At 39.7% G+C, this 14,030-nt stretch overlaps 1 protein-coding gene and 1 long non-coding RNA gene across 5 annotated transcripts in view; both read left to right on the top strand.

The window, feature by feature from the left end:
• Positions 1 to 14,030, top strand: part of KCNQ1 (potassium voltage-gated channel subfamily Q member 1) — a 333,756-nt gene that overhangs the window by 261,022 nt on the left and 58,704 nt on the right. The window lies entirely within an intron of this gene.
• Positions 13,210 to 14,030, top strand: part of LOC107206274 — an 11,132-nt gene continuing 10,311 nt past the window's right edge. Inside the window, exon 1 of the long non-coding RNA XR_004497890.1 lies at positions 13,210 to 13,951. This is a non-coding gene — a long non-coding RNA (uncharacterized LOC107206274). The remainder of the gene's footprint in view (positions 13,952 to 14,030) is intronic.

The raw sequence follows: 14,030 nt of genomic DNA, 5'->3' as shown, positions 1-14,030 counted from the left end.
TTAACATTAAGGGAATTTGAAGACCCTAAGTGAGGTTATGCTTCATTTAGTTTGGATGAAGACAGCAACTCTATAATGTTTTTCTTTTAACATTTCCTTATGAATTCTGTCAGAGTATCAGGCTAATTTTGAAGATTTGTAAGCAATTAGGTGGTGATAATAGGATAAGTGAAATGTGTGACTAAACTTGTCTGGTCAATAAAAGGAAGGGATGAACCCTTCTGTTTGGTTTCCAGGTAGGTCAGAGCGAAGTAATTGCCGTGTTGCTCAAATTAGAAGCCAGAACAGTTGTTTTGGTGTGTTTAACCTCAGCCACACACAGCATGTCCTTACAGTAACCTCCCCATTTGCTTATGAATAATACCTCATCAAAGAGCCAAGTGGCCACCATTTTATTCTGAATTTTAAAATACAGCATAAAATTAGTAACATCAAAGAGACCACTCAAGAAACTAAGGCTGGCCCTACCTACCGCATGCAGAGGTTGTGTTTCTGTTAAATCTAGCTTCAGGTGGTGATGCTGAGTTGACTCCAGAGAGGCTGCCTCAGTTCGCAGTTTCTCTGACCAGACTATTCCTAAGATCTGAAAGATTTTTAATTTACCTGAGTGATTTTTGCATGTTATTGAAAAAAAAAATCTTCTTTTTCCCCGATATGTTTGACGCAGTTCACTTCCTTGTTTGAAATGGAAAAAAATTAATGTTATTCTGTACTTTTAGCATTGTTGTTTTATCTTCTTATAGAAGAGCCCTGCTGTGCAGTGTGACAAGCATGTCTTGACTCTCTAGAAGGATGACCTCCCTTTTCTTCATTTTGCCTGTCTGTGCAACCAAGAAAGCAACACTTTCCTTGCTAAAATTAAAGCTAAATGCTTGCTGCTGTCCATTCTTTTTAATCTAGCTTTAAAACTACACCACTACATTCATCAGAAGCTCAAAGTTACTGAAGGCAAAGGCATTTTACATCATGACAGTAGTGAAGAATACTTTTGTTGTGTGTGAATGAGTTTTATTTTTAGATTAAGACTAAATGGGTGCTGGCATCTATTAGATGAACATAAAAATGAAAGAAACTAAATATTTTGTAGCACTGCACCATCATTTGGCAATAGCAAGACACAAAGAAACTTCTCAGCTTGTGTGTTCTTCTCATGGAGTTCTGGCTGGTTTTAGACTTCCCTGTAGATTTGTCAGGCAGAGTTCAAGGAAGATTCAGAGATACTCAGTACATATTCCCCAAAAATGTTTAGGAAAACTGGAAATTATTAGAAGTCAGTGGCAAAAAGAAGTACAGTGACAGTAAAAGGGAATTCGACATGCATGTTGAAAGGCACAAGAAACCATATTTTATAAACTTGGACTCTAATAATGTGTGACAAAGCTATGGTCAAGCTCTAGTCAGATGTCACTGACAAAACTCATCTTTAATTCAGCTACTTAAAATATATCTCAAAATGGAGCATATAAAAATTCAGGCATATTTTGGAAAAACACTATAACATATTTTATATTAAGTACAATGTGTTTACTGATCTATCAGTGTTTCAGATCTCACTCGAAACAAGTATTTTGTGTGTATTTGGTGTCCCCAGGAACAAGAAAAGTCATCAAACCAACTGGTGAGTGTGTAAAGTCTCATCTTTTTCCCTGGTGTGGTCATTTCTAGATTCCTTTACCAACTCAGTTGGCTATTTGATTTTGGAATTCATCTATGACCTAGATTTCTGGGTTCAGCAAACACAAAAAAGGAGGAAATCTCTATTGAAGTATACAGGTACCACAGCTTTACTCCCTCATCTCTGGAACATTCTTCTAGCCCTGATGGTAACTAGGGAATAAAAAGGCCCCAGGGAAAAGGTTCAGACCCAGTGGTCCTCCAGGCTTTGGTGTGGACCTGGGATCTAAACCCATATGATACAAGTTTTGCTACTTTTCTGAAATTTTTAATTTAAAAAGGAGATCTTTATAGAAGGGAACCTTCTTGCTTTTTTACCTGTAAATCCCTTCAGCTTCCCATACCAAAACTTTAAGGTAGGATGAAGTGCCAGAAGACGATGCCTGACACCAAAACAGTGTTTTTAATTCTATGAAGGAAAAAATGAAAGGCCTCTGAATGGAGAGGACTGGAGGGAAAAAAAAAGAGAGGTGATAGATTTACAACGTAAATGCAGCCTTGTGTAAGTGACCTAAATATAGACAAGCATTTAATATTTCCTTTTATAAGCCCAGTGAAATTTTCGAAAGTACTGAAGTATTGAAGTGTGTTGGTTTTTTTTAAACTTCCATGTGTTTGAGTTCAGCCCATCCCTTTCTGTATGCCAAGCCTGTGTGGAAGAGAGCTGCCACCTTGAAGAGGGTGGTTGGCCAACCCAGTCCCCACCCCATTACTGGGAGCTGTCATTTCACCCAGAGGCCACAATTGCAGCAAATGAAATCAATAGGAATGTTACACGAGTGTGGGTACATACCAGTCCTCTAAGTGATTTATTTATAGTCTGAGCCGTAATGTCTATTCATTAAAATCTCACAGAAGTTGTCATCCCCTGGCCCTTACGCTGCAGAATTCTATTTAGTACCCTCTTGCTCAGAAATCAGCAGCTCTCCAGACCCTGCTACGCAATGCAAGTTATGACAAAAACTCAGCCTCGAGCTCCCGTCGCTGGAGCTTTTGCGTTACGAGTTTCGGCAGCATCGCTGCTGGGGACGGGGGCACAGCTCGGGGGCACCGTTTGTTTTCCGTGTAAGAAAATCCCGTGGCATTCCCTGCAGAGGGCTGAGCCGGGGCACTGGCGGTTCCTGGCAGAGCTGGGGCATCGTCAGCCAGAGCGTGTCATACATCACTGTCCTCGTTCATAGCCAGGGAACGTGAGCAGCAAAGGGGAAGGGATTTGCAAAAGCTGTGCTTGATTTTTGGTAGCTGTGGTCTAAAGAAAGTGAAATATCAGGATTCTGGAATGGCTGGGAAGACAGAAAGACAAAAATGGTGCTTGGTATAGAGTTTTGAATTATTCAAGCAAGTAGCTGTCATTCATGTCAGGCAGGTACTGTGAGGTATTTAAATGCTGTTGTAGTCGGTGGGAGTAGAACACTTAAATACCTTTCAGAAGCTAATGTCAGAGTTCAAGAGAAGGATTTCAGAGACATTGAACTTCACCTCTCTAGAGCAAACGAGTTGGAAGCTTTTGTCTCGAGGTCAAATTGAGTGAGGTGTCTCCAGCCTCACACCTGTACCTGGCACCTGCCAAATCTGCACAGTCAGCTGGTTGCTAATGGCCAGTGGGCTGGTGGTCCCCATTGGATCCCAAACTGGGAGGTTCCCTCAGGAATTTGCAGACAGAACATGTGACACCATGAAATACCATCACCTGCTACTCTGCCTTTCCCTGAAAGAGCAGCATATACAAAATGTTGTAGGGAGAGAGGTTGTTTTTGTTTTTGTGAATTTTTTGTGAAAGCAGGCCAAAAGTTTATATGTAGGGAGAAGTTTCCCTTGACTCACAGTTAATTAATAAAATCTTTTGTAGTTTTTTGGTACCAGTGACAGGTCCTGTATTTCAAGTAGGACAAAAATATCTTTAATGTTATCTCTGTGGTTCTCTCTTCTTTTAGAGGATTCTTCCAAGGTTTTTCAAGCTTCTAAATGCCTGCAAGAGTTGCTATTAACTTACCACAATGCTCTGCCAGCCATCTGTTGTGGTTTATATCATTAAATATCAGTAGGGGCTATGTATTACAGAACAGGGAGAAAAGCTCTGACATAATAGAACTTGTCTCCCAGAGGAAATGATGGAGAGCCAGAGGCTACATCTTTTTGGACATTTAAAGCAGCTCAGACTGAAGTACAGGAGCTTGTACTGCAGGGCATTTTTGCAATCCTATCTGTGCAAACATAGGGGTCTAAAGTCTTCCTGGTTCTTAGCAGGAAGAAATCAGGATAAATTCTGTAAACTTTAAGTTACCTCTTTCTAACTGTAGAGCACAATATTTTCCCATAATAAATTTGCATTGCAAATGAAACTGCCTGAACTATGAGTCTCCGGGAGAAGCAGAAAGAATATACCTTATATGTATTTGCATTTCAATAGCACCTGAAATGTGTTGCAGGTCTTCTGTTTGCATCTGGCTGTCTTGAATAATCAGAAACCTAATACCCAGAGGAATTGCTTTTTAAGGGAACAGTTCACAGCTGGGTCATGAGATTATAACAGATTTCACAGAGACTGACTGATGGAAGAATTGCAACCAGTTTGGGCTCGTGGAGTAGCTCTGCACATTTATATCTCTGCATGGTCTGGTTTTATCTGCTTTACCCAAAGGAAGGACATACTGAATGTTTTCTCCTAAATAGCCTTAGCATCTGACTTTGCAAAGGCCACTTTATTTTTTCCACTGCAGTACATATGCAGCTTCTCTGTCTTGTCTGTGCTGTCTTTCCCAACTTCTCCAGCTGGAATAGGCATGGCAGGTAAGAAACAATTAACAGCATAGTGTGCAAAACACCCTTAGGAACTTGCAGTTAACCCCCAGTTATTCACCAGTCCAGACTTCTGCATTCAGCTGTGACAGTGTCCTGTGGGGACAAAGGAATAACAGACCATACAAGGGAGAATGATTAAGGTGATAGAAAATTATGCTTCTCCAATTCACTGCAATTCCTAAGGATGTGTTGAGACAAGGAGCCATGGATTGCCAGTGGGCATGTTCATACACAAAGATACCGAATATTTTGTTCAGATATGCCTAAACTCATACTGATAATGACATATTAAATCCAGTGAGTGTGCTCTATGTCCAATACACATGCTATTTCATATTCAGAAATATTTTACTTTGCTTATTGTTGGTATGGCTTTTTTGTCTGTTTGTTTGTAAAAGCAACCAAAAACAAGAGAGAGTTCAGACTTTCAGTCCAAATACTCTGTCTCATTGCAAATCGTGTCATGGCTTCATTTTTGTGAAGAGAGTGTTTCTAGAAGAAATAGTTAAAAATGTCAATTTCATTTACTAATATTTGGCCAAAATAGAAAATGTCCTTTAAAAAGAGAAAATAATTTAAAATATTTGCCTTCTATTTTATTTTTAGCAACTGACATTCACTTATTTGATGCCCAGTGTACTCAGAAATCTAGAGTACCAATTTATAAGACTTTCCTCAGCATGGCAGGAAAAATTATAGAGTGCACAGATGAACTCAAAAAATGCTGTGCTTCATCTGTGGGTATAATCCATTACTACTTATCTGTCTTTATTTTGTTCCTGTACTTGGTTACTTCACAGATTCCTTCACTTTGTCCTCATTAGTACCCAGAAATGCATCCTTCATGAATGTCACCAGTGTTCTTTGTTATCAAACACAGATGTGAAGAAACCACTGAGATTTTCTTGATACTTTTTCAGTCCTTGGGAATTTCTTTGTTGTTCTCTTTGGTCCTGCTCCAACACTGTAGGAGTCAGTGATTCTCTTTCCACCAACTTCAGTAGGATTTGGATCTTGCCTTTAATAGTTCCACTAAATTAATTTTATTTTCAACCTTCAAGTATGTCTCAAATTTATTTTATTTTTAAATTATTTATGTTTTACTATTTGACCTTCATGGATTTTATGTATAAATATATATAAATATAAATACTGTCTTTATTCCATCAGTTGCTTCTTGAAAAATTTAAACCCTGTTGCAGCTCTTTACCCATGCACTAACTCTCCTACTCTCTCCCACTCTTTTCCAGAATTCTGTTTTTGCTCAACTAACAATAAACTACTTACGGTCTCTTCTTATGGGGGTTTAGTTTTAGGTTTCGCTCTCCAGAAGTATCTATGTTCCTCCCAAGCCAACTCTACCACCTCTTTCAGCTTCAGCAAAGCCTGTCTGCTGTGCCTCTTTTGCCAGTACACATTGCAAATTTCCCTCATGAAAATAGATTTCATTTAATCAAATCAGGCTGTGTATTCACAACCATTTCTGACAGTGAACTTTTCATGGAATCACAGAATTTTAGAATGGCCAGGGTTGCAAGAGACCTTAAAGATCATTCAGTTCCAACCCCCCGTGCAAGGACACCTTGCACTATACCAGGCTGCTCAGAGCCACATCCAACCTGGCCTTGAACACTGCCAGGGATGGGGCATCCACAGCTTCTCTGGGCAACCTGTGCCAGTGCATCACAGTAAACAATTGCTCTCTGATATCTGATCTAAACCTCCTTTGTCGGTTTGAAGCCATTCCCCCTTCTTTTGCCACTACATGTCCTTGTAAATAGTCCCTCAAAATAGGGATTTTCCTGTAGGCTTCCTTCAGGTACTGGAAGGCCACAATTAGGTCACCCCAAAGCCTATTCTCCTTCAGGCTCAGCAGTTTCAACTCTCTCAGCCCTTCATCACAGGAGAGGTTTTCCATCCCTCTTATCATCTTGGTGGACCTGCTGTGAATTCATTCCAACAGGTCTGTGTCCTTCCCACACTGGGAACCCCAGAGCTGGATGCAGCCTGCAGGTGGGGTCTCACCAGGGCAGAGCAGAGGGACAGGATCACCTCCCTTGACCTGCTGGCCTGCTCCTGCTCCTCTCTGTTGTTCAAAAGCCAGATCTCAGCAGCACCCAAGACCAAATGCAGAGCAAGGGCAGAAGGACTCTGCTGCTAACAGCAGGAAAGTTATCCCCCCTGACTCATGTCATTTAATGTCACTTGTTTATGTTAGGAGGGGGCTGGCAAGCACATTACTTCGTTAGTTTTGGTAGGATTTTTTATTTTTTTTTTTTATTTTTTTTTTCTTTGAAGGACTTGGAGAAAAACTGTGATGTTACACAAGATCTGAAAGTGTAGGCAGTGCCAGTAATGTAGCAGGATGTAGAAAAATGGGAGGCAAAGCCAGATGTGAGACAGCCAGTATTGAGATAGCCAGCATTTCCCTAAAAACTTGCACCTATAGGAGAAATGCTTGGCATTAGAGGAAAAAATAAATTGGCCTTATTCCCAGTTCTAGTGGACACAGCACAAAAAACACTATGATTTTTGCAGGTTTTTGTGCTGCCCTTCATAAGAGGAAAAGCGGTGGCAAAGGAAGTATCCACTCACTCTTCCATGCCATGGTTAGGATGACTCATTGAAGCCTTAAGAGGGGATTTGGCTGCTGTTACCCAGGTTTTCTCTGCCCTGTGTAGAAACAGGCCAAATGATTTCATTCTCCAGTGCTTTCAGTCCTGTACCTTCCTTGAGCAGGAAATTAATATAAAAATGGAAAGTAGTTTGCCATTAACATGGCAGTGATTATCTGACAACCAGACTCGGCATCTATTGAAGTCAAAGAGAAAAAAAAAAGCATCAGCTTCCAAGGGCTTTGGCTCAAGGCCTAGGAGAACCTCTTCAAATTTCTGAGGATTGCTAGGCTACTGAAAAATAATGTACGTACAGTGCTTCAGTGTACATATGTTGCTTTGATTATTTCATGGATATCACGTGCTTTGATGTTGGAGGCTACATAAAGACCGCCAAAAAAGATCTGTTAACTAATGACTGTTTATGCTGTAGTAGGCAAGTGCTGAAACTGAATTTGGCCTTTTTCCCCTGGGACTGAATCCAAATAAATGTCATGAAGTAACTGCACAAACAGCACTCACTGGAAAAAAAAGGTCTTTGTTTCACTAATAAGCTCTTTTAAGGAACAATGGATACAGTTTCTCAGTTTTCTTTGCATCTGACAAAATAAAGCAGGCAAGAATTCTATTTTAAGGTGGTTTGAATGAAAGCAATGAAAATTGGTTTGCTTAACAAAGGTAACTTGACTAACTGTTTGTTGTCGTTAGGAAGATGTGAGAACCCCTATGAATGTTTCTTAATTCCTGAAAGAATTGCGTGGCCAAGGAGGTTTGCTTGTTTGCTTGTCTGGTGAGGGCAGTTGGGTTCCAGCACATCAGGCAGATTTCACGGGCCAAAATATACCCAAGAGTTGTAAAGTACTCAGAGGACGCCAGTGCTCAGGAATTTACAAGAACATGTTTTTTGTAGGGAAGTTACACTGTCATTAATTTACTTGTGATTCCTATTGAACTGCAGCTTGGGTAGCTGTTTTCTGTAATTCCTAGTAACTTTCAGTGTCTGTGATACCACTTCCAGGACAAATTCTCTTTTAGCTGAACGTCTCCAGATGAAATCTGGACCCGGATTCCTTCTGATATCTGGGTAACTCTGCATCCATTACATACTGGAGGAACTGCTAGTTTGAGCCACAGACAGACTCCTCCAAATCCAGACATGTCACCAGAATAAGTTCCAGTCTTTAGCTACTTGCTATACTTCCTTTGCCAAAGGCTGCTGCCCTCTCCATCCACTCACACCGCTTGTGCAGGAGCTCCCTCGTTTTCTTTTAAGCAAAATCCAGCTCCATTTGTTTTGCTCATCGTTGGTCTGTACCAGGCTAACAGGCTCAGCCTGAAGCTGCGCCATGTAGGAAGTGTTCATACAAACTGTTCAATGAGCACATCAGTGGGGGTGATCCTTAATGAGGAGAGCATGGAATGGTGCTGAGCAGCTGAGAGTAGTAACCCCTTCCAACTCACAGCAGGGTCCTGAAGAGGACATCTGTTCATGGCTTCTGTCTGCAGCTCCTTTGTAGGTCTGACCAAAGTGCTTCTGGCAAAGAAAAGTGATTCCTACTGAGGAGGGGGGAGGAATAAAAAAAAAAAAATTAAAAAAGAAAAGAGGGGGTGAAAAAAGAGTTGTTTTAAATATTTTCTATAGGGAAATGTTAATCTGAAAGAAATTCAAACAAAAAGTGATGTGGTACCTCTAGTGAAGGAACTGATGTTTTATCCACTGAATTCAGTGAAGCTGGGACTTTACACAGAAACATCTAGTTTGAGCTTTCTCACAAAAAACTCCTTTTGAATTGAGATTTCAGTTTGTAGATTTACATGTTTTCTATGACAAAAGAAAATTGTTTTCTTCACTTATAACACCTACCACTGTACTGCTACAGAAAAACCAGGAGCACACTCTACTCCCACTCAGCCTATAAAGACTTCAGCTCCAGATCCTTACTGTAGATTTTGGCCCTAGCTATTTAAATGGTAAACTGCATTAAAACTGATGGGTATGACTGTAGCCTGAAATCTGTAGTGGTGGAAAACCTCATTTCCACGTGGCTTTTCTGTTGTAAAGTGTGAAGAACAAGATGTTTACTGCCAGCTTTTTGCAGCACAGACTTGCCCTTGCCATCAAGTCAGACACTCAGTTTGCTGCTCACTCCAGCTCCCACTTAGTGCTTCAGAACCCAGCCCTAATGTGAACACACATCATTGATTCGCTAAAGGATTTATATTTCTTAAAATAAACACATTACAGTGAGGCAAAATTGAAGTTTTGCTGTTTGAGTTTAGCTCAGGGCATTGTTTAATTGATTTGCCCTGTAAATATGTGCTAAAAACCCCTAATTTGCAGAGTGCATACTCTTAGTTACCATATTTCAATAAATTTCTCTCAGCAGATTTTCTAATAATTTTTCAAATAATTTGACAATCTGTTGGTGTAAGACTTTATCAAGGGAGTTTCAAACAATATGGAGTAGATCACCCCAAAATGCAGTGCTTCTCCACAATTACCCCTGTGTTACTTAAAAAACATTTTCAGAACCAACTACATAGTCTGTCTTTAAAGCACACCATCTCTTATTTCTTCAAAACATGGACCTTAATGAAGGCATAAATCCTTGGTGCTTAATCTTTCTAAAGAAATGCAGTAGTGTTTGTACAGGGAGGAAATTACGAAAAAAATCAGTAACTACTGAAAAAGAACAGAATATCGCAATATCACCATTTATATAAACATCAGAAGCTGTTTTATTTATAGTAAAGAATACAAGAAACTGATTTTTATCTCTTCCTTATTTATAAATTAAATTATAACTACATAATTAATTAATTATAAATTAATTTATAAACTGACTTTTATCTCCTCCTACTTATTTCAGTAAATAGTAGCCTCAGAATGAAATTATCTTCAGTGTCAACTATGAAGCCATGCTATGATGCTGTAGCATTATATATATATATATATATATATATATACACCTCTGCAGAATAAGCAAGAAATATAAGTAGCGCCTGTTAAAAGAGGAAAGGGTATAATTTAGGGATCAGTATATAAATAAGTTGTAACTCTTTTTTTGAATCTATATTGCTTTTCCTAAATGTACTAAAACTGTAAAGTAATATTGGTGGAAAATTGCAGCAGAATTATTTGTTTTCATAGTTCATTTATAGTTAATTTCCTGTACTAGTAGTACAGGGAAAATGATTTAGCAGTGAGTCTAGTGTGAATTCCTTACAAGAAACCAAAAGATAAATAGCTTACTCCCCACTGCCTAAAGGTTTGAGAGTGCGGATGAATTGAATTAATAAAATCTTTGGAGCCTTTGTGTGCTCCAGTATGGAAGGCATGAAAGGTATTCCTCCACTGTGCAGTTTCTTTTCTGTATGTGTTCTCCAAGAAGGCAGCCTAGAGATAATACAGGACAAATTACCTTCAGCTTTGAAGCTTTTAAGCTCTCTTCAGGTGCAGCAGAAGGCTGTGGGCTTCCTACCCTGTGCCTGGGGAAAAACCAAAGGTGCCCCTGCACGACTAAGGTGTTTGGCAATCAGATGAGTGCAGAAAGGGCTTTTGCTATGCTCTTTCTGTTCCTACAGAGATCTGTGCTGCTCTCCTCCATGTACATGAGCTCAGCTGTGCGAGCTCTTCCTCCTAATTTCTCCTTTGGAAGCCAGGAGGATATTTATTGTGGGGGTCACTCCTGTGTCTGAGTTCTTGACTGCTGTTACACTGAGGTCGTTTTGTGCTTTCTCTGTCCATCTCTCAGCTGTTGCTCAGCACTAACATGCTGGCAGTGTCCATTCAAGGGAAGGAAGAGGAGCAGGAAGGGGGAGGACTTCTCATCAGAACTTGGCAGGAATTTTATTTTGGCGTAATTTGTCCCTTTCTTAAAACATATATGTACAGTAGAGTATATAAATACTCTACTAAAATATATTTAGGTAAAGAGTAAGAGGCACAACATGTTCCACTCTTTTCTCATTTGTGAACTAATCAGACTAGCAAGTAGATATTAATGGTTCATGGCTGCTCCCCACTTTTCCTGCCCTCCAGCTGTCTGCTTTTGAATAACAATTTGCATTTCCTCCCAAACCTCTCCTAAGATCTCAGTCTAACTGGTCCTGAGCTACTTTGACTAGAGAGGCCTGGACTGAACCTGCTGACCAGCTGCTGTTGTAGCTCTGAAAAACAAATAAATTCACCTCCCACACATTTTCTTTCATCAGTTACATATGAGATACAGTAGAAATGGGATGCTCTCAATTACAAACATCAGAGGAGTTACATGATTGAGGCTGCTTCTCTATTTCATTGATATCCAAAAGTAAAATACACATTATGCTTTCTTACCAAATTCACAAAGCTTTTCTATACTGGAATATAAGTTTACACACTCAAATCAAAACATGAAGGGAGAAAATGCATCACTGTAATAAGCTACTAAAACTTTGTTGTTCATTTTGTAGAGGATAACTTTGGCTCTTCAATATTGTGTATAAAACAGAGGTTCATACTCTTGACTAACAAAATGCAGTTGAAGTTACTGATAAACCAAAATGAGAACTGATAACAGAACATTTTTCATTGTGTCTTTTGTACTTTATCCACCTGGAAAAAAAAGATCAACCAATCTGGTATCAAAGAGTTGGAAAGTTTAACAATGCTGGCAGCTCATTTTAAAAGGATGCCTAATGATGAAGTACATTAAGGGATGTTATTTGTTATCTTGCTGCTGTCAATCTAAGACAGGAGCTCAGTGTTCACCATGTGATCACAATGTTGTTGTGCAAGGAAAAGGCTGAATGTTGAGCTAAGTAGCAATTAACTGTGTTTGCTTTTAATCTTTTCAGATATGGCAGTTTGAATTATTAGCATACAGGTTCATTGCATGACTGTTAAGATGTTGGCTTAACTCTGGAAGGTGCTGAGAGTTGTAGCTGAGCAGCTGACAAGTTTCACAGTACTACATTTATACTTCTGTAGTACTGCTGAAAACACTGCTCTTGAACTGAATAGAGTAGGATCAGGTCCAAGTCTGGATGTTGTCCACAGTCTTCATGGGCAGACATGTGAGAAACTCAGTGAGACTTGGTGTGTGGCTGGGTGGGGATAGCAGTCAAGTGAGGAATCTGCTTGGATGACCTGCTGTAAGTATTTAGTGTATTCAGCCACATATATATCTTATTAAAATTATGCAAGTAATTAGACTGTGAGGATAAAGAGATTTGCAGTGAATGTACAAATAAAAAACACTGGCTGCTTCCTACAAAAACAGATGGCACTAATATTTGTAAATTAATTGAAATAAGTTGATGATGACTTCCTAGTGAAGGTCAAGGAAACTTAGGCAGGTTTGGATTATCCAGCAGCTGGAGAAGGTTATCTTATTTGCACTGTTTCTACACATAACTGTAAAATGACTACAGCTGAAATCCATAGCAGCCCTGTTTATTTATTTTAGAAGTGTAAAATTGACATTTATATTATAGTAGGCAACAATATTTTAATGACTTCCCAGTCAGGGAATAGTGTAATTATTGGACATGCAGGAGCCGCCACTCACATGGACAAGACTGACCTGTTTGAAATGCTGGGTGTGGATTGCCAAAGGAGCTTGACAAGTTCCCTGTTAAAGGATTCTAAAACCCTCTCAGAACAGACTCATTGATCCCCCATGGATTTGAAAGATGGGAAGCAGTGGCTGTGGAGAAATGTCTGGGAAGATAGTGGTGCATTCCCACAGGTATCTGGCCTGGAGCTTGAGCTGTTCAGCATACTCATGAGTGATCTGCACAACAGTGACCTGACAGTATTTTCTAATGATCCAAGATTATTTTAGCTAATGGCATCTAAAATTAGTTGTGTTCATGACACTGAATGGCTGGTGAAATTCAGTGTAAATAAATGAGAAACAACACATACAGAGAGAAACCTTCTTGCCTTGTACAAGGCTTGCACTGAGTTAGCTGTTACCACTCAGGGAAGTGATGAGGAGTTCCTGTAGATTAAAGCTTCCTGTCATTCCCCAGATGCCATGTAGAGAAGAATTAGGAATAGCACAGAGAATAAAACATCTTATACATAATAAATATTTTATTAATATAATACAGAACAAATGTAGATTTCCAAAGCAGTGACATGGTGCAAGGGTGTGCTTAATCAAGTATTTGAGTACCTGCCCTGAAGAAAGATCAGGGCTTTCAGCCACAGTGCCTGTATTGACAGGCACATGTCCCTGGAGCGGCACAGTGCTCCCTTCTGTCTATTTTGCCTTAAGTCCAGGAGCATCACCAGAGGGGGCAGTTAGGGTTAGTTCTTCTTCATCACCATAGCAGGACTTGTCAGCAGCCTCTGTCCAAAAGGTTTTTCATGAGACATAGAATTTGCAGTTCTTGAGTCCATTTAGTTAATGGTACATGGATTCCTGAGCATCTCTTGTTAGTTTATATTACACATTTGTATGAGTTTAATTCTCAGATACCGGTTTTATATAAAGATATACATTATTTTCCAAATACATTATACACGTGCACCACAAACATTTCCATTATTTGTGTATTGAACAGATGGTGGACTGAGCAGCTCTGTCACAAGAGCCCAGGCAGCAAATCCAAGGCCTTGCACTATTCTCAGTATTATTCTTTCTTGTCCAGGAACACCGTTTACTTGGAAAATGTTTTTCTCAGTAAAATTTCTCAACTATTTCTATTTAAATGCTTTTTGTTTTTTTAGTAGTAACTGAGTGTCCAACCTGCCTTTTTGTGTACTACCATTCTGTGCCAGCTAAACACTCCCCTTGCAGCCCCACCTAACTCAGCTTTCCCTTTCTCTCCTCGTTGGTGCTTTTCTAAGCACTGATTAGAACCCTCTGGTAAGGCCGGGTTTGGTGAGCACTGAAATGGTTCCTTGTGTGTGTGTGTGTGTGTGTGTGTGTGTGTGTGTGTGTGTGT

Source organism: Parus major, chromosome 5 (assembly GCF_001522545.3).
Source record: "Parus major isolate Abel chromosome 5, Parus_major1.1, whole genome shotgun sequence".
Taxonomy (NCBI): Eukaryota; Metazoa; Chordata; class Aves; order Passeriformes; family Paridae; genus Parus; species Parus major.
This window is presented reverse-complemented; position numbering and strand designations above follow the sequence as displayed.